The 26,887-nt window shown below is 33.2% G+C and overlaps 1 protein-coding gene across 1 annotated transcript in view; it reads left to right on the forward strand.

Annotated features, from left to right (window-relative positions):
* LOC126744793 (kynurenine/alpha-aminoadipate aminotransferase, mitochondrial-like) overlaps nucleotides 1–26,887 on the forward strand; it is a 411,884-nt gene that overhangs the window by 152,036 nt on the left and 232,961 nt on the right. The gene's annotated exons all lie outside the window — the stretch shown is intronic.

Below are 26,887 nucleotides of genomic sequence, written 5' to 3' on the forward strand. Positions count from 1 at the left end.
TGCACCTACGCGAAGGAGAATTCCATTCACTCTACAACGTGATTGAGGCTAGCCTTGAGGAAACATAGTAATAACGAGAGCGGCTGTAGTAATAGAGTGAAAGACTGTCCCTAAGGAGATGTTCTATCACCATTATACTGACCAGTTCTCGTAGACGATTTACTAATAAATGAAAAGAATGCACGGCTTGGTCTTCGCAGACGACTTGATCATGGTAGTCAGAGGTAAACCTATTTTAGCAACAACCCAGGATGTACTGAACATAGTGATGCAAGGATGAATGGCTTGTCAAAAGCCAAATATCAACAAAATCCTTAAAGCAAAAACTGCTATAGGCAGATACAAGAGACTGGGTGGAAGAAATTGGAGCTTAAGTCCAAAAATCAACTAATGGCAGTACAAATGGTAGTAAGACTCTTGTTGGGATATGGTTCAATCGCCTTGGGAAGGAAGGTTAAGAGGGTAGTCTTCCAATACAAGCAGACTAAAAAATATATCCAAGTACAATAAATCAGGAATGAAAATGATGAGACAAGTTAGCCAGAACGTATTAGGTCGCAAGCCATTCTCTGGCATTGCAACAGGACTTGTTAAGCTTTCAGTCAACAACTGGGTAATGAGACAATTCCACAGCCGGTGCAATAGAATAAATAAATTAGGCTAAATGGATTATCGAAACCTACAAGCTTAAATTTACCCAAGACCTTTTAACGGATAATTGTCGGTGTACTTACATCAGAATAAACAAACACCTGACAACCTGAAAAATCTTTTTCCAGCCTCTGTTCTGATTCAAGCAAGTAGAATCACGCCTTTGGAGTCTAATCAAAAAGATGAGCCTAGATGAAGAGCTCTTACACAGTTTAAAGGTGTTTGTCTATAAATCCAACCCTCTAATCTGCTTCTTAATTTATGATTAAAACGTAAATCAATAAGTTAAATTATTCAGAAAAACATAATTAACTTATCACATAAACAACAAAAAAAGTGCGTTTCAACAAAGGCTTTTTTAATAAAAACAAGTTTTCTCATAAAACAAATCATAAACTGGCGAACATTACTCGGGCCAAGTATGGTTTTCAATATAACAGCGAACGACTGCTCGTAAAACTTTTATTGGTTTTGATTGTATTTATTTTTTTAATGTCAAAGGACAAAAACACCCATTGTGGTAGGCTTAATGGAACATTTTCCTTTGATTGATATGCAATTCGATATATTTGATCATAAACAGAAACAATCAGTCGAGATATTTTTCGGTTGGTTAGTGTGACCTATAAATTTTTAGTTATTTTAAATTAAATTAACCAAGTTATTTGCCTAACGCTTTGCATTTTAATTAAACTTATAAATATGCTTGTTTGTATTTATGACCTAGAATATAGTATTTACGCTAATATTTTAGTAGTCACACTTTCATTCTTTTAGCATTTAAATATCTTATTAGAGATTTCTGTTTGGTGTTCCCAGACAATTTTACAACTAGGTTGAGACCAGAAGGGCCAGAAGTAGAAAAACGCAGTTAAGAGTAAAATCATTCAAATCAAGATTCTTTATATAGTCACGGCAGGTGTATAGAATTTGCCCCATTTTATTTACACGATATTTCTCTTACTGTTCAAAATAAAACCTTGCGGAGCGCTAAACTCAGGCTCACAAAGACCATTGCCCAAAGTCAGCTCTCCTACGAATCCCTTGTATAGGGCAACCAAGTCTCACCTGCTAAGGATGGAACGTTTTGAAGACCAGATGCTAAGGACAGCAGCTAACGTACCGTGGTATGTACGCGACAACCAAATTTTCTAAGACCTTCAATGGACACCGCTCAGACAACTCATGGACAAGCCCAAAAGGACTTCGTGAAGGCGTCACTACATCCACTCCAAGAAGAACTCATAGACTACGATCATAATTCACCACGACGCAGATAAGTTATCCGCCAAGACCCAAATCCCAACTGTTTTCGGCAGTGATACGACTTAAGCTCCGCTTAATACCTACGGCGGGGTTAAAAATCTCTCAATTCAAGTCTTCCCTTCATGGACTGAAGAAATCTACCAAATACCTTGATATACGAGTGTCCTTATATACGGATGTTTCGAAATACAAACGATATTTTGTTTTGAGATGAGAGCATGATTTGAGAAACGAAAAATTACACACTACACCATTTTTTCTTATTTTTTTCTAACAGTTTCTCCCATCTTACACTAGACCTCAGTCTGTATGCCTGCTTCCCTCATTTTCGAAGCATTTCTGATAAGTTGGGTTCGCGTTTTTTGCTTTTTGTACATTTATAAAACATTATGAATTCTTTGTCATTCAACTGATTTTCCGTCATTCCGGTATGACACAAGTTGCACACCGTACGAGATAGCGAAGGTTAGCAAGAACTTTCCGGAGCAGCGTTTTGCCGAGTATATAACGGGCCGCATCGCCCTCTGGCGCGAGATTCAAATAGTTGTTAATAAATACATTAGGAATAAATAACTCTAGTAGTCGTGACTGATCGTGTTTTCATAGTGTAAATGTGTAAATAAATTAGTTGACTATTTTCGATTGTTTTAATTCACATCTAACGAACTACTGTGCTTAAACAGAAGGAGTTGATAAAAAGAATAATGCCAGTTAAGTGCGCTACAATAATTTTTAAGCTCTGGATCTCTTTCCATAAAAAGATAGAGAAGGCACAAGCGGTTTACAGTGATTTGCTGAAGCTGATCGCACACACTTCAACATAAGATTTAGAAGACTTGTTTAAAGCCAGTTGGGGCTAGTTTAACCACTTTAGGAAAAGGAACCGCATTTCTTCCATTATTAGGCATGGCGTTGTAAGTTCGGATGTAAAAGCAGTTGCGACTTACATCAAAACGCTTTTTGAACTGATAGAAGTCAAATGATCTCCAACTGTGACGAGACAGGGCTTTTCTGGAAAAGGATGCCAAATGGGACTTACATAACGGCAGAGGAGAAGACGATGCCAGGTCACAACCACATGAAGGATAGATTAACTTTAGCAATTTAAGCCAATGCGAGTGACGACTGCAAAAATCAAGCCACTGCTAGTATACCATACGGAAAATCCTAGTACCTTTTAGTCACATAAGATTTGAACAGAAAAATTGCAAGTTATGTGAAGGGCAAATCCGAAGTTGTGGGTCACCAGGAAATTCTTTGTGGAGTGGATAAACCTGATGTTTGGCCCTTTGGTTGAAAAATATCTACAGGAAAACAACATACCCATACAAGCCCTTCTCGTCCTCGACAATGCTTCTGCTCACCCACCGAATCTCAAAGATGATTTATGAGCAGGTGATTTCTAATTTTAAGAAGTTGTACACCAAGCACATTTTTCGGAACGTTCTGGTATGACCACATACGATATGTCTAGGTTTATTAATCAGGCTGGCTGGGTATTCTTTGGTATTAATTTGGCTGCATGGAAAAAGCTACTGCCTGAGGTTGTAGCTGAAAGGGGCTTCGAAGGATTGGAATCCGAAGTGTCAGTGGTAGAGGAGATTGTTTCTCTGGGAAAATCCATGGGTCTAAAGGTGGATGAGAGTCTCAAGAGCTGACAACAAGGTGTTACACGATCTACATTCGCAGCAGTATACGATGGTTCAACAAAAATTGGTCTTAAGAGTAACCAGAAATGGTTGTCTCTAAAGAAGATATAAAGGAGATCTTGGGAATGATGGGAGAAAGTTGTAGAGTTATTGCCGAAAAAGTTACAACTGGTCGTGCATCAGAGTTATTCAACGAAACTTCCTAATTCATTTCCGCAATATCCTGAAAGGGAGGAAGAAAGAAACCTCTTTGGATAGTAGGTGAAAATTAATAAAGCATGACTAAAAAGGCAAAGACCACTGAAGAAAATTGTGTGTGTTGTTAAGCAGTTTACTTTTTCGCTTATTATGTTTTTATAAAAAATATATTTATTATTTATAAATAAAACTTTCTTGTGGTAATATATTTATATTAGGGGAGTATTGTGAATGATATCACAAGGGGAAAGAAGGCATTTTAAATTAAATACTCCTTAGCCTTGGCCTTAAATTCAGTTCTTAACAAAAACAGGCACATTGAAAAACTGTACTCATAATGTGCCATCTATTAATGTAAAGCCTCTGGTACCGTGGTATCAAGGAACCGTTGTTCCTGATATAGTCTAAATGAATATCAGCATTGTCATACATTTTTAAGGATTCTTTTTAATGAATAAAGAAGGCATATGAGAATATAGGCACCATAAGGCAGGGTAAGACTTCTCGGTTTTTTTAAATGTAAACTGCAGCACTCATCATCCCTATTAGCAATCACTTTTATTCTGATTAGCTGTAATATCCAGGCTGGATAGGCTACTATCAGTTATCAAAGTTGTGTCATAAGCATATAGATAAATACACCCCCAGGATGACAAATTGGAAGATTATTGACATACACCAGAAAGAGAATAGGCCCAAGAACAGAGTACTACGGTACGTCATGTGTCATCAATAAACTCTGACTCACCACCCTCAAGAATTCTCCTGGCTGTTAAGTAGGACTGAAGCAAGTTAAAACGTGAATCGTCAAGTCTCTAATAGATGAACTTTTGAAGCTCAACAAGCTTTTGACAAATCAGTTTGAACCTACCAAATAAGCTTCAATAATGTCGTCAATTTTAAATAACGGATTTTAGTCAGACATTTATAGATACCATTGGCAAACATTTAAACGTAGTAAATATTCGGGTTGGAGAAGAGGTTGGATCCTTTGGATGTGATCAAAATATATTAGGTTGCATTAAAATTTTAAGTTTTAAGTGTTGCGGCAATTTTTCTTCGGCAGGATCGTTTTCTACTGGATTCAGAACTGTCTCGACTGCAGGAGTCCTAACCGCTATATTTGTTGCTTCTGATAAATGACTGAAGAAGTTTTATTTCATTACATTTTTATATATACAGGGTGTTTTGTTTGTAAGGGAAGATTCGTAGATTACTCAATTCTTCTACGTCAGCAAAGCACAGTTTCTAGAATATCCAAACAGTAACTTAGAAATTGTTTTGAATAGGATGTTTCGCATATGTCAATAACTTTAGGCAAATTATAAAAAGAACATTAAGATCCTGGAAAGTACAAATACAAATCATTAAAAAAATCACCGTTTATTTGTAAACATCTCTAAAAATAACTGAGATAAACCGGATCTTCAAAGTGGACTTGATTAGCCATGACCTTTTGGCACCGTGAAATTCGTTTTGAAACTGAATGTGCAAATGGATTTTTTCTAGTTATACCGGTCTTCTCAGAATCAAGTAAATATTTTCAAAATGTGTCTCTCTGCATGTTTTAAGCTGCAGCTTTTTTTTTTTTAATTTTCAATTGAAGACTTGTTATATTTGTCCATAAAGTTCACGGCCTATGTGTGATCTAGGAGAAACTACCCTTCTTCTTATCTCATTTCTTTATGATAGATTCTAATTAATTATTTCTTATATCTTTTAGGTATTATTGTTTGGTTTCTTATCATTTCTATTCAAAAATGATAATAATTGATTACCTGAAACTTAAATTAAGCCAAAAAAGGTAACGGTTATAAAAAAAGCGTAATTCAAAACCCTTAGAAAGCAATTATCGTGCGCCTAGGAAACTGATAAAATCACGAGAATTTATCGTATTTTATAGTGACTTTTTTCAATTTTCTTTCATAAACTAGTTTTAACTTGCACCTCATAATATCTCACACCGCATACTTTTGAACTTGAACATAAACCTTAAATGCGGCAAGTTTAAATATCGAATATCAGACGCAAACATGGCAGGGCTGAAATTCTATCGCATCGCAGTAATCGCACTTACGGCACAACACAACAGCAGAATACAAGGCCAAAATAACATTATCTACGAGCCGCCATTTCCTGTACGTTACAGATTGTTATAGCATGGCAAATAATTTTTTTTTTTTGCCGATATAAGGTACCGAATATGACCCAAGGAAATGTGTAAAAATGCCATACTAAGGATCTTTTTCCCTAATATACATTGTTATGAAGGTATCCACATCGAATGCTGCCATTTTATTAGAAGCCTTATACCTTTGCTCAGAATCTACAAGTATTATTTTATTACATTTTTGTATGTAGGGTGCCAATTTGAAAAACTTCCAACCGTTAATACGTTTCTTGCAATTAAAAATCGGCAATTTTATTCGTAACGGGGACACTGTATATGAATAACAATAAATGAATATTTTTAGACTTTTTGTTTTAACCCCCTAGGAGGGGTGGATGTCCCTTAGAATTATAAATGGTAATGGGAGGTAAAGTGGCACATCATGTTAAAGGGCTCTTTAATTTTCCTTTTAGAGATTTCCGAAAAATCGCGTTTCAAAGTTGCAGAAACAATTATTAAATATGCCTGCATTAAGATTTTGGTTTTCAGGTTAGTGTTTTGTATTAGGTCTAAAAATAAGGTGTTTTTTTAACCAAATATAGTAAGCAAATTTAATTTCAATATATTATTGTTAATTCGCTTTTGCTTGTCGAACTGTGCATAAATTGTGAGAATGGTTTTTTCTCTTCAAGAAACAACTTGAAATTTAGAATAGAGTTTTGTGAATTAATGAGTTATCAAGTCAATGAAATCCCCAATATTCAGCCGAATATCTGTTTCAGCGATGAATAATCATGTTTTCTAAATGGAAATGTTAACAAACAAAATTGTCGATATTGAATTGACGAAAACATGCATATTTTTCAATAAGAACATACACAATATTCACAAAAAGGTAAGTTTTGGGCTGGTATTTTTCAGTTTCACAGGAGGATTTGTTAACATTCCAGCAAAAGCGATTCTATCTCAATATCTTCTAGATTTCTGTATAAATAGATTGGCAGAAGGGAACCAATTGAATCGCCTCCAAGATCACCAGATTTGACACTCTTAGACTTTTTTCTTTGGGAACATCTTAAATCCATTCCTTATAAAACACAATATACTAATATTGCTGATCTTAAGAGATAAATTGCAGCAGAACATCAGTTAATTCAATTCTTCCAGATATTAAGGCTGGAAAGTTTAATTGAACTCTGTGTACAGGTTATGTTGTTCATTGGGGATGCGTACCAACTTTTGGATATCTTGGAAATATATTCTGTTTTTTTCTGACGTATTAACTAAAAAACGTTATTTTAAGAAAGTCCTTTATTATTTCTGAGATTGAAATGAAGATACAAGCATGAAAATTGAGTTTTTCATTTTTTTTACTACACCACTTTTTCATATAACAATAATAATAATAATAATAATAATAATCATAATAATAATAATAATACAAGAATGAATTGTATTCATTAGTGCATCTGCGCAGGAAGGCAGGCACAATTTAACATCCGTTATTAACAACTAATTCATTCATTAAGATGATTATTTGGTCTATTGGTTTTGTAAAACTCAATAAGTTCTTGACTGACGTTAATTGTAAGTTAACAAAAGTTTTGATGCAGTATTCCAAAATTCTTTGCCTTTTTTCCGTAAAAAGGTATTAAAGTATGTTATCTTTTTCCGAATTATGACATATTTGGTAAAATTCCTTAACTATCTATAATATTGTAGATGTGTAACTAACATTGTTTTCAAAAATCTCTGGTCAGCCTTATCTCGTAACCTAATTAGTTTTATAATGTTACTGGTTATCCATGACAAATAAGGTTTTTCATTAATATTTTTAATTCAGCTTTTGTAGCGGCATATTTCTCTAATACTTATTTGGTTGTGTAGGTTTCAATAAATATAAATACTCATTTTTTTTCCCAATTTAATCTGGACCTGGACCAGCAAAATAACCGATGAGGTGGTGCAAGTATAATATATTATTAAGCATTTATTTTTAACAGGCTAATGCCCAATTAAAGTAATTTAAAATTACATTTTAGAAATATGTGTAGAAGTATCTTAAAGATAAAATGTAAACAAATATATACAACAAAAGACAGGATAAAATATAATAAACCTAACTTAGTAGCTAAAAATTGACCGCACGAATTCTCGAAGGTCAGCCAGTCTTTCGGGATTATGGTCAGCCGAGTATATAAGGAGCCGCGTCGCCGCTGTAAGGCAGTTGTCAATTCAGTGAATTAAAGTTCGCAATATTGGCGCCAGATTCGAAAGATTAAATTCCAGAAACGAAAAGATTAAATTAGAAATGTCAAAACAATATAAATTAAAGAAAATAAATGACATGAGTTTCTGTTTATAAATAAATGCTACAGCCCAAACATAGTATAGAATTATACCTACAAAAAAAACACTTCCAAGCATGAGCAAGCAAAAACAAATATAATATCCTTTATTTTACTGTCTAGATCGTCTGGAATTAATCATAAGATATAATCTGGAAAGCAAATTGTTTCAAGAGTATTAAGGAAACGTACTCACAACCACTCAATTTTATTGGTCTTTAGCAGGTCTTTTAAGGTAAAGCTACTAAAGGAAATATCACTTTTCTTTTAAAAAAGCTGTATTTTAGGTCTTGAATTATTTTGATCTTCTTGGGGTTAACAAACCAACACAAACCTTGATACATCATTTTTAATCATTCCAAGAGCAGCTTGCAGTATGACTCAGTCGTCTGTATATGTCTTTGTGTAGTGATTGGACAATAAAGCCATGCAGAACCACATCACACTTACACTAGAAGAAGCATGGTAACATATAAGATATGTACATCACGAAAACATATACCAACAGTTGTTAATTTGCACTTTTAATGTTTGAGCAGCTTATTAACTTAATATAGTATTATCCAGCGCCGTAAGTCCCCATGGGACATTGTTCGGTAATGAAATAGAAGATAATTTAAATAAAAAAGACATAATAAAAAACATGACATTTATAATTCACAACAATACCGGCGCAGGCCAGTGAAATTCTTATAAATATAAAAGGCTATTTGCATATCAGTTATTGTTCAGTTAATGTATTCATTGTTGTTTCTTTCCTGTTGAAGGTTATTTTATAATTTGTGTACTTACATGTATCACGTATATGTTTTTTATTAATAGTCATAATTGGTATTGGAGAAATGCCTTATAAACTCGATAAAACGTGGTGCGGTAGATCAATTTTATTAACTGGTTTAACGACCACATAGTTCATGTCCCGTGTGAGTTATGGTAGGAAGGAAAAGTACGCCTGGGCATGTTTTAAATAGGTACTAGCCATTAAGTAGGAAAAAAATCAACAATTTTTTAATTTATAATATTGAAAGAAAAAAATTAATTGCTTTAAGTAATATAAGGATAATGGGACTGAGGAATATGCTAAGAAACATTAAACATGCACCTAATCATTTATTAACACCATATTTTTAATCGCTTCTTTGATACTTTATCCGGATTGCGAAAATGCTGGTTCCTTTATAACCCTCGGAAATTTACTAATAAAATTAACCTCAATGGAAATAATCCTAAATATGCGTGAAAATTGAGCAAACTACAGCAACATACAGCCATCACTGTTCTATTCATGGTAAAGGAAAAGCATGCATGCATCAGCTTCGCCAAGGAGTAGAGGGCACTATACCAACAGGGTAAGTTTTTGATTGCCTCTGACACTGGAGATCTCACCTTTTGGTTGGTATACCTCCTTTGTTGTATTTATTCTAATAAAGAATTTTGGTGTGTAATAAATAGAATCCTTGTTAATCTCTTATGTTTCATTTATATCTAACAGGTGTTGCGTAAGAGACTGATTGATTTATCATCTGATTGGCCCTCATCAACAAGTCTCCAGTGTCCAGCGTTAAGATAGCTATCCTTTTTAGTTTATTTTTAAAGTTAGTAATGAGTACTTTGTTTTGATTGTAGATAATTTATTTCCTGTGCTACGTTTTATAGAACTATCTGTTTCTGAAGACTAGATCAATGTTGAAAGAAGATTTAATTATCTCCTGAAGATGCTAGCATCATTAGCGAAACACGTGTAAATAAAGAGTTTTGGTTAGTGGTAAAACTGTTTTGTGATTTAAGTGTCATACCAAAGGTTTTAACCATAGGACTATCAATGTTGCTAGTTTTAAAATACCATGGACTGGAAGTTTCTTCAATCAATTTTCTGATTTGCTTGAGAATAATTGTCTTGAATTTCTAAGTAGCTTCAGGATAAATTAATATTTTTTATCTCTAAATATTTTTTGAGCCTTTCAAGACCATTCAGTATTTCTAGTCTAAATCTATCTATTCTTTTAATAAAGGCTTTCCCATTTGCAAAGATAGTGATGCCTTTATTAGAGTAGCCTTTTTTCAGGTGTTTCTTCAGATATTCCTTGGACATGCAGTTATGATTGGAATACCATGACGTATTCAATTTAAAAACTGAACTTATATATTGAAATTGGTTTTCGCAAAGGGGGCTTGTCAAAGTATTAATATTAAGGTGCATGCTGATTTGAATGCATAGTTGCATGCCAGTAAACCAGTTTTTCTGTTCTCGGTATGTATGCTGAGGCTGTAGCGAAACCTCTTTCTGAGTAGAGTAAGGGTAGTTCTATATTCGTTTGATGATGATCTACTACCAAACTGTTTACGATCAATCTGACGTCACTCAGATTAAATCGCCTTCGATTACCGAGTTATATAGTCGTTCCTTGAAAGAATGATAACTTGACTGGTGGACGAACGTTGATAGATAGTAAGACTTAGAGTTAAGATGAGTTGGCACATTAGATAACCTTTCACTGTGACTCTCTAATCTATTGTACCTCACCCCTACTTTGTTTTCCATTATCCTGTGCCACCTATTGAGGAATTATATTAGTTGATTGAATGAATCATTTTTATCTCCCTCTTAAGGCGATGACGACGTGTTATATAGAATAGTCACATAAGATTTATATCATGACTTCTTCTATCTCTATGCACTCAATATTACCCATAAGGCTAATGTTAAGCAGGTGATGTCTTAGTATTGAGTATACGAGTATACACTCCAACTAGCGCTAGTGGGTATTTCTACTTAACCTACTAATGGAATTTCTTTCGCATGGTGAGATTCTGGTAAACCTGTGCTAGTGTTGTTGAGAATTCTCTTCTATTTTAGTTCAGATTTGAAGTTTGTGTTATCTAAACTTATCTATTCCGTTCTGGTATCCATATATTAGAGACATTTTGTCACTGCCCTTTATTGCCTAGGTAAAAAAATTGCCATGTGATAATTTTTCAGACAGTTGGGAATGTTTTTCACATTTTCAAGGCAGTTGAAGTATTTTCTTGTATGTTTTAAGCCTGTGCAATAATTTTCCCATTTTGTTGCCATTTTGCTTTTTTCTAAGCCACCGAAGTCATTTTTTACACTTCAAGCTCCTGGAATCGTTTTTCATTTCTCCCAGTCAGTTACATCTGACTTCAACTGTAATAAAAAATATTTGGCAGTTTTCCTGGATCTTGCAAAGGCATTTGACATAGTTCCCCATCACTTGCTATTAAATATTCTAAGTACTATATGGTGTGAAGAGAGCTATGTCGTCATTGAGAGTTATACATCATAAATGTGGTACCCAGGATTAAAATCTGGAGGCAGGAGAGTTATACCAGGCGCGCAGTAATTCATGGCAACTGTTGGTGTTATACACTTCCGTAGTTAGTAGGCAAGCCAGTCTTAAAGATTGATTATCTCGAGTAAGATGATAAGATACTTTGCTCCATACACCATATAGCCATATACAGTACATTTTAGTACAATTCTAGAGTGTCATTGTGGTTCCCTCATGTTTATTCCCGTTCCCTTTGCAAACAATATAGTAAATAAGCAGGAGTCGTCTAAGCAAACTCAAGTTTCCTCTTTTGGTGAACAAATAACAACTATTTCTTGCAGAGTAATGGATATTTTGTCCGTTTTGTTTTGTATGTTCAGCACTTCTTAAATCATTGGAAATATCTTATCCTTATACAATTTAACCAAGGAGAAATAAATTAGTTTCACAATATCAGGGTCAAGCTCTGGTTTAGTTTTTCACAGAACAAGGCAGTCTGCAGAAAGACACACTATATGCTTGTCAGACATCTGCTGCCTATCACTGGGTATACTTAGGAACTCGTTGTTAGATTGTGATTCCATAGATTAGCAATCAATGATATTATCAACTGAACCTTTGAAGCACATTACCTTGGTCTTCTGGTGATTAAGAGATAGCATGTCTGACTCAAATTATCGATACGCAGCCCAAAGGTCCGCCGTCTGGCTTTTGCGCAAAGGATCAGTACCTGGGCCATGCTAGAGAAAGTTGGTGTTTTCTGCAAATTTAAGTGGCACTCCATAAGACACTGTGAGCAGTCATAGTCCACAATCACTCATTGACGAGAATCTTCCAAGTAAGACCTGAACCAGGTAGAGTTTCTGAAATAGTATCTCGTAACTGACATAGTCGAATGCCTTAGACAGGTCACAAAATAAGCAAAAAATGCAGAAATCCATCGCCGTTGATCTGACTAGCTGATTAAGAAATAGCGTCACTGAAACGTAAGCTGAGATCTGCTAAGGATACAACTTGTTTCATACTAGGTTTTCAATAATTTTTGACAAAGAAGATAATAAGGATATTGGCCTAAAATCGAAAAAATCATCAAGTTTTAAAATTAAAAAAGTTACCATCTAATAAATACTTATAATCTTGTTCAATATAATAATACTTACATTAACGTAACATATAGAGATATAAACAGATTACATTTATATATAAAATTTGGGATAGTTGTAAACATTATTGTACACAAAGTTAAATTACTTGCATCAACAGTTTACTTATCAGCATAACACGAACATAATTGTATCTTTACAGAGATTTAATACATTTCCTCTTTGATAAGAGCCTCCAGTGGGGTCGAGAGGTCTATTCCATAATTAAAAAAAAAAACGATAATAAGCTGTCATTTGTACTAATCTATAAGATTGTAGTTAATAATTGCTTTATAAAGATAAGTAATGATATAATACTAGTACTCCATGATAACATTCTGCACTATTAACTTATAGTTAAGACTTCTTGTATTTTTAAAGGTTTGTAATTACAAACCTTTGTTCAGATCCCCATAAGACCATCGCTTGTTGTCATTCCTTTGGCTTAAAAATGTATGGGAGTGATGTTCTATCTTCACAGATCTTCCAATACGAAACTCATAGATACAAGTTCAGGTGATCTTGCTGGCCCTTCTACTGGTCTGCTTCGATCCATTATCTAGGATTCTTTACTCGTTAAAGTCTCACATCTTGCAGATTCTCTGCCTGAATCAGAGTGTCTGAATAGACTACTTTATTTATATATTATTTCATTTATTCATTCAATAATTACAACAATGTATCACATACGTCAACGCATCTAAGGTAAACTTCTGGAAAAAAAAATTAAATTAAAAAATATATACATTTTAAAATCAAAAAATCATTACAGAAATCACATGCTTATAAAATGAGACATAGAAAACGAAATAAATATAAAAAAGAACGTACAAAATATATCTACATTACAAAAAGTACTGTGGATTTGATTAGTTTTAGGTAAAATTGTGATTTAAGAATTCGTCTATGCCATAAAAAGTATTTTGAATCAAAATGTCCTTTATGGTTTTTTCAAATCCATTTTCATCCATATTTTCTATTCATCATTCTCTCATACAAGGGATATTCTAATTTTGTTAGGTTCCTTAAGGTTCCGTCGATTCACATCCTGGAATTATGGATTTTTATAAAGAGAAACACTTCAGAGTTTGAACGCCATGATGATGTTCATATACACGTCTGGCTACGTCATATCTTGGGTGCGACAATCATTGTATTCACTTGAAATATTAAATCTAAGTCACAATATAAAAATTCAACTGCTAGCGTTTCTCCTGCTTCTTTTTTGCTAATTAAAGTTTGACATAAATTAAATAAAGAGCACTCAGCGCAAATAGATCCTCATCGTTCCCTCTTTAAAACAGCTTTGCTTACTCATTTCTTTTATTGTTAATGTATGGGTATTTCGACACAAGAAAGAAATCAGCTTCTGCTTAAACCTCACTATTAAGAGCAAACATTGAATTCGTTGAAGAAAATGACTTTTGGTGAAGAGTTCATTATTATTGCATCGATTACTATTTTTACCGTCATTGCTTCATTAAGACAAATATACTCTAGTTTTGGCAACTCATCAACAAATCGTTAGTTTTACTAAATTTGCATTCACTTACATTAAAATTTGTAGTATTTTTATGTGGGAGTATTTTACACCCACTGAACCTCTGGGAGGCGTGCACCTAAAATGCTTCGAGACGAGTAATTAGAGTACGATTTCTAGGTGTTATTCTGGAATCCAAATTCTCGTGGTCCGATCACGCAGATAACAGAATCAAGAAGACCACTTGCGTACTTTGGACCTGCAGAAGAGCTTTCAATAGCACCTGAGGTCGGTCCGTTAAGATCTACTCCTCTATCTACCAATCCAATTTCACATATGGGGCTATCGTAACTGCTAGTAAGCATCTTAAGGTCGAACTTAAAGTCCTTGAGACTCTGTTGAACCACTCCTGAATCTTGCAATACAGTTTGAACCCATCATCTCATTTAAACACATTGAGAGGAAATTTAAAATTCTACACACCTCAACACTGTCCTCTCATAACAGACCATTTAGTTGCCCACTATACCCCAAATTCAAATTCAAAGGTTTCATTGAAATGATGTTAGTGATCCCCATCTTGCACCATAGGTTTTGTACTATACACGCATTATACAGTTGATCCAATAAAGAAAACTCTAACTGTTTAAATGATCTTGAACCACAGCTACCAATAGTAAACTTCCTTCCATTTAAAAAACTCTGTCTAATTGCCTAAGACTCCTAAGTTGTTGGACCTAAAGACAACTTAGGCCTTAAAATATAATTTGCATGACAAATTATCTTCGGTGAGTGACTTGCGTCGAACAGCGCAAAGGAGTTCTGGCCAGTTATCACTTAGCACCTTTGCATGTTAGGCCATTGACCTGGTACACTGTACATATATTTACGGGATTTCTATGTGCGATTATATAAAAGTGATGATTCTATAAGGAAAATTTATGGTCTAAAAATATATAGTGATGAAAGTTTTTAGTGACTTCCAAACTAGGTAGAGTTCACGCGAACATGATGGCCAATGTGCAATTTACACTTCTGATTTTAAATCATATAACGTTATTCGTCGTGATATATCGTTGAGCCATCAATTATCAGTCAATTTTTACCAACTTGAGGCTTGTTTTCCGATATATTCCTGCCTACATAGTTACTGAACCTCCTTTATATAGCTTGGAGGCTGTACCTTATAAATCATTATTCAGTCCTTCTTCACATCATTTCACTTTTATCTGAAGATGATGTTCAAACTCACAAGCTTTGCTTGGAATATTCAACAGTTTCAGTTTTTAGAGGTATAGTAAGATAGTATAAATTAAGATCAAAACAGTAGACTTGCAACAGATGCAAGTGCTTAAGAAAAAAATGAATGTTTTTTGACCGAAGATGACTTGGAAAGGCAAGGAAAGGAGAAAAAGAGTAATTTCTATTACCTGTTTTAGTTTCAGTATTTTCTTTCTATAAATCACGATTTAAACAAAATTTCTTTTACTAAAATCAAGAATTAAACAAGCAAAATACTATCCAAGACAGTAAATCTATATTTCAGGACTATCAATATTGATGTCACGAACGTCATTTGTCACATCTGTCAAATCTGACACATGAAAAAGAGTAATTTCTATTACCTGTTTTAGTTTCAGTGTTTTCTTTCTATAAATCATGATTTAAACTAAATTTCTTTAACTAAAATCAAGAATTAAACAAGTGAAATACTATCCAAGACAGTAATACTATGTTTCAAAACTATTAATATTGATGTCACGAACGTCATTTGTCACATCTGTCAAATCTGACACATGAAAAAGAGTAATTTCTATTACCTATTTTAGTTTCAGCGTTTTCTTTCTATAAATCACGATTTAAACTAAATTTCGTTTACTAAAATCAAGAATTAAACAAGCGAAATACTATCCAAAAAGAAGTAATACTATACTTCAGGACTATCAATATTCATGTCACCAACGTCATTTATCACATCTGTCAAATCTGACACATGAAAAAAAGTAATTCTTATTACCTATTTTAGTTTCAGCGTTTTCTTTCTATAAATCACGCTTTAAACTAAATCTCCTTTACTAAAATCAAAAATTAAACAAGTGAAATACTATGCCAGACAGTAATACTATATTTCAGGACTATCAATATTGATGTCACGAACGTCATTTGTCACATCTGTCAAATCTGACAAATGACTTCCATTTTTATTGGTCGGTATGAACTGAAACACGTAGCTTCAGAAAAGAATTGCTAATTCTTGTTAATGTTAATTATAAAGATTCTCTTTCAGTTTAATGTTCAGATAAATGTTGCAGAATTACATAAAGAACTTATAAAGAAACGATTTTCGAAGCAGTAACCGTTTGGCCAATTTCTTAAATTAAAATTATGTAATATTAACCGCAGCTAAATAATATTCGAGGTACGATCATCTTTAAGGTTCTTCTTCGGTCAGATCGCTGCTGCAGCACTTCCGCGGAGTTAAAAAGCCAAGGAGAACGAGACCCGGTTTCTTCGTGTCTTGTGTAAGTTTTGCCAATCAAGAAATTGCTTTTGGACCCTGATCTACCAGTTTTGTAAGATGGGTTCTAAACCCGAGATAAAATTTTTTGAAATTTTAATCGCTTCTTGACGATCTCGTCATATCAAAAAAAAAACCGACCGGTAGACTAGCGTATTTAAGTCTTAGGTTCTTTCAATGTTGCATGTAGATAGGTGCATTCATTTAATTAGTAGAAATAGAAATATTTATTTATTATAACATACGAAATGTGCCATAATTTACAAATATGGTAACTCGTATCTCCTGACTGCAAGTGCCTGAAAGAGTCTTAAGAATATTTAGAGACACTTTCAGGCAATCAAACTCTTGCAATAGACTCTTAGATAACCTTTAAGTACTTTGATGAACCTAAAGAATATTTAGTAGATAATTCCATATTGTTAAATTCCTGAATTACACTCTCCGATAACATTTAGGTACCTGGAAGACCCTTAAGAGTACCTAGAAGACAACTACACATAATAAAAGTGATTCAAAATCCTAGAATAGACTCTCCAATTACGTTTAACTGCCTGAGAGAGGCATATGGATACCTAGAAGACACTTACTAAAACTTGACTTAGTAAAAGTGAATCAAACTCCTGGAATAGAATATCAGATTATCTTTAAGTGTGTCTGAAAGAGGCTTAAGAGTACCTAGAAGACAACTACAGATATTAAAAGTGATTCAAAATCCTGGAATAGACTCTCCAATTACCTTTAACTGCCTGAAAGACGCATAAGTAGACCTAGAAGACACTCACAGGCAGTAAAAGTGACTCGAATTCCTTAAATAGATTATCAGATTATTTTTCTAGATCTGGATCTGACGACCTTTTAGAATTCTTAGAAGATAATTCCAGGCAGTCAAATTCTTCAGATAGACTCTTAGATTTTAAGTTCGATAATGAGCAGCTACGCAACAAGTTTCATGACGTTTGAAGGTAATAGAAAGGTTTATGGATGTCTTCTGGTGACCTTTGGTATAAGTTTACCTTATAGACCACATTGATGGAACTAATCAGATTTATATAGATGGTTTCTTAATGCCGTGAATGCCATTCTAGTGATACCAGAGCTAATGAAAGTTATGGGAATGGGAAACACTGCAAGGAAGTTAGTGGTCAAATTTTACTTAAGAGTAGTAAAGACCATAACCAATCCTTGACACCTCTACAAAAGAGTCGAATAATTTAGAAAATCTTGTTTGGATTGATCAAAATAATTTTTCTAGAGAATATTCTTCTGAATAATATGCTTTTCATTTCATGAGAATAGTCTTATTAGTTACTGAGATTTTGGACTTGGAAATGAACTATCACTCTGATAAAGCACCACATTTTTAATCGTCTTGGTAAGCAACATGAATTTAATAATAAAGTTACTGTAAAGTACCATAATTTGTGTAGGGCTCAAATAAAAGAAAATATTTAAAAATGAGAGTGAAAATGTCCAAATGTAACATCTGGGCTTACGGTCCAACTAAATGTTGACATGTTTCCAACTTTATCAATTTCGACGTTTGCTCCTTAAGCTGGCTCATCATCTTCAAAGTCATCGGCAAATTTGCACTAGCACCATAAGTTTTATCTTTTTTTTGGTCAGAAGTTTTCATTATGATCAACTCCCATTCATTAAAAATCTCTTTTAAACCCCACTAATCTCGTTATACTTAGGATCACTTTCTTTAAAACCAAACTGCCTTAGACCTAATTTACCATCAGTTTGTTTTAATGGAAAAACTCCACAGGAAACTGAATTTTATATACGCTTCAAAGAAGCTAGTAGGGTGATGAGACTACGAGGAATGAGCTAATACAGAATATATCCAGATATATTTTTTCTCATTATTACATTGGTTTTCTCATTTCGTTCGTTCTTCCATTGTTTCCTATGTTTGAGAGTCTAATGTTCACCGATATTTTTATAGCAACAGCCACGATTTGTACCATAGGTATGTAATAATACAAACCTTATTAGGTTAATTCTCTTTAATGATATATCTGGATTAAGCCAAAATCTATTTTCGTTTATTGTGTCTCATCATAAATACTAGTTAATTTTTTGTTTCAAGAATCGTTTTATAATATAGTTTCAATTTGTTCCTAAATTATTTAGCCATCAGCGAATCTCCTGCTGTTGAATTAGCACTCCATGACCTGTTGATTCTAGATTAAAGGAAACTCTGGAGTTTTTCAATTGTAATTGAAATATCGTCCGTCTACTGTTTGCCAGTATGCGGTAGTATAATAGCATATTATGCATACCATGTTGGTCTCCTTGAATCTGTTCAGCGTAGATTTTGCTAAATTTTTGGCCTTCAGGCAGGATTGCACATATCTAGTTAGAGGGTTTGATCATCGGCAACTATTGGAATGCTTTAATATACATCCAGTACATCTCAGAAGAATGATTTTCTCTGTAAGATTCCTGCATGGGTTACGGAATGGATTAATTGATAGTCCTGTACTTCTTTCTGGTGTACGTTTCATGGTACCTAGGCTTAATACTAGACATCTCCTGGCATTCTTTCTACTAAGGCCTCATACTAACATCCTGTTGAAATCGCCACTACATACAATATGCGCTATATTTAATCGGATCTGTCACATGTGTGATATAAATTTCTCTCCGGTTCATGTGATTGTCGATATCTTGGTGGATCATTACTCTTGGGATCCAGACCCATGTGTTTAAGTTATAGTTAGTAGGTATATTGCAGTAATTTATAATTTAATTTTGTTGAATATGTGATTGTCTTGTTAAACTTTTATAATTGGGTTTTCATTATTCATTAATCATATTAATAGTTTAAATATATTTTAATCATATTATTTGTTCTAATTTTTTAGATAATTTTTGAGATTGTAACTTTACTTTTTTTTCTTTTATTTAATTTTTTTAGGTTTGTTTTGTGTTTTTTTTCTTTAAACTATATTTTTCATTGTTTTGCAACTGTTTCCTGTTATTGAGCAAGTTGCCTGTTGGAAATAAAGGCTTATTATTATTATTATTATTATTATTATTATTATTATTATTAATATTAATATTATTATTATTATTATTATTATTATTATTATTATTATTATTATTATTATTATTATTATTATTATTATTATTATTATTATTATTATTATTATTATTATATTATCTTTTTGGTATTTTTATTTTTAAAAGATTCAGGTAGGTTATTCTACATATATTTGAATAACCATATGTGCACAAATCATAAGAGCACAAAGAGGTAGTTTTTTTGCCAAAAAAATTGTCAAGCAATGTTTGTTTTTTGGCCATATTTAAAAAGGAAAAATATATGTAAATAAATTACGACGATAAATATAAAAAAATAATAAAAAATAAGCGATTACAATCAAATAGTTACTTTTTTTTTTTAATCTTACCTGAAAATTTAGTTAATCCACTAAACAAATAGAAGATGTTTGATCGATTAACGATTATTATCAAAAAAATTACTTTATTATTTAAAAAGTCAATGCAGATATGAGATGCCGCCAAAGCATCCAGTGCCGAGCCGCATGAACCGGTGCAATCGTTTGCTTCGTATCATAAACAGAGTTTTCATTTTACAATTTTGTAAGACACGATGAGGAATATGCAAGGCATGTCAAATAATGTCCAGTACAGAATATTTATTGGCTCGTCAATTATTAAATTAATGAATCTGTAGAAATTATTTACTTGTTTGTAACTAAGAATACGTATATATTTTTTTATTTCAACAAGCTTCTTAATGAATATTATTTTAAGATATACAAAAAAGTGGGGGGCCCCCCAGGCCCTGCGACGCGCCGCCTCTGATCAAGAGAAACTGTTGGCAAAAGATTCTTCTTTGTGTAGATGTAGATCCAACTAAAAGAGTATTTAGTTTCATAAATTAAGCAAAGTGATTAAAAAGCCCTGAGACTAAAACTGAGTTGTCAGAGTATTCATCAAAATTTCTTAATATATTATCTAAGAGTGACGTAGAAATCTTAGTTACTCTTGTTGCTTCAAATATTGTTTGAAGGAGATTACAGCTATTTACAAACACATTCTTATCCCTACTTTTTACTATAACATTGATATTGAGGTCACCACACATTGAAATTTTAAATTCGACATAATTTTGGATAATCTCTTAATATATTTTAAATTGCTGGAAAATATGAAGATATTGGATAAAACGCTTGGTATAAAATGAAAATGTTCTTCAAACATCTAAACATTAATTTCAAATTAGTAGAAGATATAAAAGATATAAAAGAAGTATGAGAAGCATAAAATATTATGTTACAAATAGTTGGTTAGTCAGTTCCTTAAAATCCAATTAAAATTTATTGATTTATGACTCAAAATAAAGATTAAATACGATTAATTATATTTCGGCTCCAATTTCAGTATTTGGCCTTTGAATCCTAACTTTAACTGCAAAATAAAACTCATTAAATGATAATAAATACTGTATATATGGAACCGGTCGTATTTGGGCTACACATTGATATGCTAAAAGTACAAATCATGAATATTTTAACTTGAGAACTCTGTCTTTTGCGTATACAATTATTGAGCATTAAGCTTAGAATCGCTGTAAATCAGTAGAAATTTAACCAAATAACAAAGTTAAAGAATTGAAAATTCGAATATATCAATAAAACAACACTTCAGATAATTTCTAAAATTACCAATCCAATAATTTTTACCAAATAAATTTTTATACTATTATATATTATAAGCGGGTTCAAAGATCTAAACTGCTTATCTTGTTTTCCTAGCTGTATTTTTAGTACATAATATAGCTTATCTATCAAGAGGGATCAAGTTTGTTTTTCTCCGCGGATAGTCAAACATTTACCCATAGATTTTTTTGCCTTAAGTTTCCTGTTGATATTTGAGGACGGTATATAAAGTTTTATTTACCTAAGCATCAAGAAACATGTCTATTAGCACTGAACTTATCTTTGTTGCTGAGTGATGTGAAATATAAAATCCTTATCAAAATGCACATAAACATTGAAATGTGAGAGCTGAATACATCATGGGTGTAGCAGTACAATGTAGTCATTGAGTTTACCCTATTTGGCACAAAAACGGCACTTTTTGTTATTATCACTTTTTCCGCAATATAGACATATTTTGGTCTAAATATACAGGGTGTCCTATCTATGGGGGCCATCTAATCGATTACTTTATATAATTTAGCTGAATATATTGGTCCTTAGTTTTTCACAGTAAAAAACTCATTCTATCTAATTAATTTTGAAACAAAAAAGTATGTACATTGATCTTCCAAAGGCCGACACGCTCTACCTAAAAAAAAAATAAATAAAATTATTACTTGAAAGACTAGAAGCCTATGCCCATGGTTTCTTTAAATTTAATATTCATATATACTAAACAGGCAGCATATTATCGGACTACAACGTCAGGAATAAGCATTCTTGCCCCAGTCAAGTTCAGATTAATGTTCCCAATGGCTCTATGCTGGAGAAGAATTTTATTTTGTATTTCATGTTAATAGGTATTAGTTACAAGTAAATTTTCATTTTTATATTGTTGTATTGTCTACACTCTTATTGAGTTGTGCATTACTAAATACAAACATGTATACATACTTTCATTTTCTTTTTTCCTGGAACAATTTATCTTATTTTCCAGACTTCTAGTTTCGTAATGACAATTGTATTAATGCAAACTAATGAGCAAAAACTATGATCTATGGCCACTGATGCGGGTAAACCTAGGATCAAAAGTATTAGAATACAATTAGAATTTTATGAATATTAACATTCTTTTTCTGTCAAGGGTAACTTAATTTAAAACCGTGCTAAACACTCTACTCAAAATTGTAAGAAAAGTTCATTATTTACGGTACTTTAATTTTGAAATAAGAAATTCTGTTGGCATGACACGACGACGCCCAGGCGACGCCATTCTACTCTCAACCTCGGGCGGGAATAAGCGTCCCGACGCTTTCTCTATTGGACTCTGATGGCTCCAATTGCACCGTGCGTCGCACGTGTAATTTGCGCTCTAGTTTATCGACCAATAGCAGTTTCCCTTTTAGGGGTGCTTGGAACGCCAATGTTGCCACAACCACCGTCATACTACAAAGATATACATATACATGTAATATACATATTCCTGTCTCTATATAAAAAGATATCATCGCATACGTAAGCACTCCAGTGTTATGTAAGCGCTTTAGGTAGCTATAATCCCAGAGTGGATTTAATCTGCATCTAATGAATGAAATTAGTAGAAACAAATGGGATAAAAGCACGAACTTAATAAATATACCTGGACTGCTAATGCATATGGCCACGATACCCAAAAATGACCACTGCCTGGTGGCCGCCATTTTTATAGTGGTTGTGTCCTTTTGATGTTGGTCACTCTGAAAATTTTTAGTGTTGCCAACAAAAAATATATTAAATAACGGTAATGAAGTTGACGACGCTGACGTGTGAGAATAGCGGATTGCCTCGTTTTTGGCGATTTGTAAATGACGCTTGGATATATCGTCTGCAATAGGCGATATAGCTTCTTCCTTATTTAATACGTGGATAATGTATTACCATCGTTATTTAAACGTATTTGGTTCACTGGTTCTTAAAACCGAATCATTGTGAATTGTCTGTCTGTATTGTTTATGATAGATAAACAGTGTTGTTTATTTTTACTATATAAACCCTTGCTAATTACAAACCCTCATAAAGTCATCTATATTTTGACTTTTATAGATAGTTTTACTTATTAATGTGGAAACACTGTGCATAGAAGGAAAGTAAAAGTCGTAATAGTAAAAATAGAAAAAAAAGTATTTTTAACTGAATTTGTTGAGTAAATACAAGCAAAAATTTAAATGAAGATCATCATTTTCATGGTATTAGGATTTATAAGATTCAGGATTATTAGAATAATAAAACAAATATTCTAAAGTGTATACATCTATCCCAAGTTAATTGAAATTTTGTCTCATTTTAGGTGAGGATTACTTTCTTTCATAAATTTTACCGAAATTCTTAAAGAAGTACAAGAAAAATTACAGAACTAACGCAACTATCTTAAATTCTTAACTAAATGTAACATTCTATTTTGTATTTGTGAACATAACCTCTCAAAAACTTTAATTATTTTGTTTCCCTACGATTGGCACAACTGAAATTTGTCAGAGTGACCAACATCGAAAGGACACAATCACGCAAAATGGCGGCCCCCTAGTAGTGGTCATTTACTTGTCATATATATTTATAAGTTTGTGGATAAAAGAGATAACATAATGTTGCAGAATATCCGTACTACTTCTTAAGTTCTTAAGTCAAAGCCTGAGAACATTGACAGGCAAAAGGTCTTTCAATGTTCTAAGGTCAAAGTGGTTCTCTTCTGAGGCAATACATTTATGCCAACGATGACTCTAATTTATCCATACACTTTTTATACTTCCGGCTCCTTCTTTAAATTGTCTTTTATGACTCCAATCGACTTGAAATCTGTACGTCAAAGTATCAATTTAAGTTTGGAAAACAGGAAAATATCACAGGAATCTATATATGGTAAATAAAATGCTTGTTCAACCAAACTAGTTGAGTTTTTGGACAATTGTAGCTACGGTTGACATGGTACATGATCGTGGTGCAACCTTTTCATTCAGATCAGAGAGAAAATGTAGTGATATGTTTCATAGATTACGAAAAAGCATTTGATAGAGTGCAAAATTATAAGCTCGTTTAAATGCGACTTCAAAAAGACATACGCTGTATTGAAAACTTGTACTAGAACCAATCAGTTAGATGTGACAACAAAGTTACAAAGTCACAGAAAATTATTAGAGGTATAAAATAGAGATGTATCCTGTTTCCACAACAATTAGGCATTAAAGCACAATAATTTGAGAGTAGCAGATAATACAGCTTTGATTGCAGATAATATGAGTGACCTTTAAAGGCTCCTGGTCACAGTTGAAATGAACATAAAAAAATTAGCTGCAAATTAGATGAGTTCCAGAATATGAAAGTCTCAAACGATAGGGAAGACATAAAACGAATAAAAACGTTTGACGATCAGGGGATTTGGTTATGTGAATACTGGGTCATTGCGGATCTGAGAATAAAATTCATCAAATTTTACGTATGATTCGTACTGTTGTATGGTATGGACGGCTGGAATAGTCTGGAAGCATTTGAAATGTGGATCCATTGAAGAATCTTGAAAGTCTCATGGACAGCAAAAAAAACCAACGAGGACAATAGGAAGAGAATTGCAGGAAAAATGCAAGTTACCTGGAACGTGTGTTATGCAACGAAAGGTACCATTTGCACAAACTATTAATACAAGGAAAAATAGAGAGAGGAGGGAGTAGAAGAAGATCGTAGGCAGAGGGAAGGAGGTAATAGGCAGAAGGAGGTAGTAGTTTGTTGCTTAACAGAGGATGTTGTGGCTCTGTAAATTCAAATATTGGATAGGAATAGGAAAATAAATCACATCACACGAGATAGGGTAAATGGTCGGAAGTAATCGCAAACATTCATTAAGAAGAAGAAGCTTTTGATTAACATTCATTTTAGCGATGTTTTCCTCACTCACAGGCGTTAATAGAGCGCTCATCATTAACCAATTCACGACCACTTTTGAATGCTTATCAGTCATACTTTGAGTGTCAAAATGAAATTTCACAATAGGTTTACGCAGGACTTTTTACGTGGACATTGACGGAATGCATATGGAGGTCAATACGGACACTAATCCTAAAATTTCTTTAACCAACAGTATCTAATTGATAAATTCAAATTCCAGTGTTGAAATCTAGTTCCAGATCTTCTGTACCAAGTGTATCTCTCCCGTATACTAATTTTGCAGCACGGTGATGCTTACTGAGCACTAGACCAGTTGTTGCTCTTCTTTTCTGTGTTCTTCCTTAGCTGCTGATATACGATTTCTTAAAATGTGCATACGTAGAAGTCAATCCTCGGCTGTTATAGTTGTTCTACCATGACCTTAACTAGAACGTTTGAAACAGTACTTAACAGTTTTAGGATAAGTGTAAAGACATTTATGCTAATTAAAAATGATTGAAAAAAAATCTTTTTAATTTCCTTACACAATCCATTTTACGTAACTAATAAACCTACAGATTTTAATTTTATTGCAGACCTCTTTAATAATGTCGATAAGCACAATAATGTTAATGTAAATTTAATGGTAAATCTGCGTTCCACTTTCCGCCCGAAGAACGAAGAAAGTTTACCAGTGAAAGTGAATTTCAGAATTTGTTTACTATAAGATTAATGTAAGGTGATGCGGTAATATTAAGGTTGGGATTTTTTTTCTTATTTCATTGTTAATTGTTGCTTTTGCTTCTGGTTTTACCCGTTTTTTATCCAATTACTTCATTGGTTAGATCCAAATCGTCTGTATTTTTTTCAGACTAGTATAATAGTCATTACAAAGCTACTTACGTCACTTAGTTATTAAAATAGACAAATTTCCTTTCAGGAGCATCTATTTAAAATCTGGTAAAAAGGCCTCAGTAGTATTCTCTGATATCAGTAAGGCCTTTGATAGCTTAATTAATTAGAGACTTATGGCGTTACAGCTTCATTCCTAGTTATATGGTTCAGCGTTTCACAACAGTAATGTTGTATCACATAAGTAGCTTATGTTTTCTTATTATAGATCCTGTATTTACCTTTAAAACTGGAAAGCTCATTACATAAATTAGTCGTTCGCTCTGGTTCGTGATCCTTGGTTTTTTCTCCTTTTATTTGGTTTTCTAATTGCCCTGCCCTGGAGAATCAACCTAAAGATTTCGACAAACCTTTTCTTTTTTCTTCATGTGATAGAGACACAAATATTTGCAGATTAGCAAGCAAATCTGTGTGAGAGATATAATTCAATTTTCAGACATGCAGATTCATTACAACTGCTAGGAAAAACGGAAAAGTGCCTGGTCTGGAAGAAAAGAAACATTCTTCCAGGAGTTTGAAATACGTGAAAATCTACTTCAACTGCCTGGTACTTTTGAAAAATAGCCGCAACTCCCTGGAAGAAACGAAACATTTTCGGGAGCTTGTAACACATGGAAAAACTTGGAAATGTGACCTCAACTGCCTGGAAGAAATGAAGAATTTGGCCAGGTGCTTGAAATACGTGAAAATCTACTTCAACTGACTTGGGAATTTCAAAAAGTGGCTCAACTGCCTGGAAGAATTACATAA

Source organism: Anthonomus grandis, chromosome 14 (assembly GCF_022605725.1).
Source record: "Anthonomus grandis grandis chromosome 14, icAntGran1.3, whole genome shotgun sequence".
Lineage (NCBI taxonomy): Eukaryota > Metazoa > Arthropoda > Insecta > Coleoptera > Curculionidae > Anthonomus > Anthonomus grandis.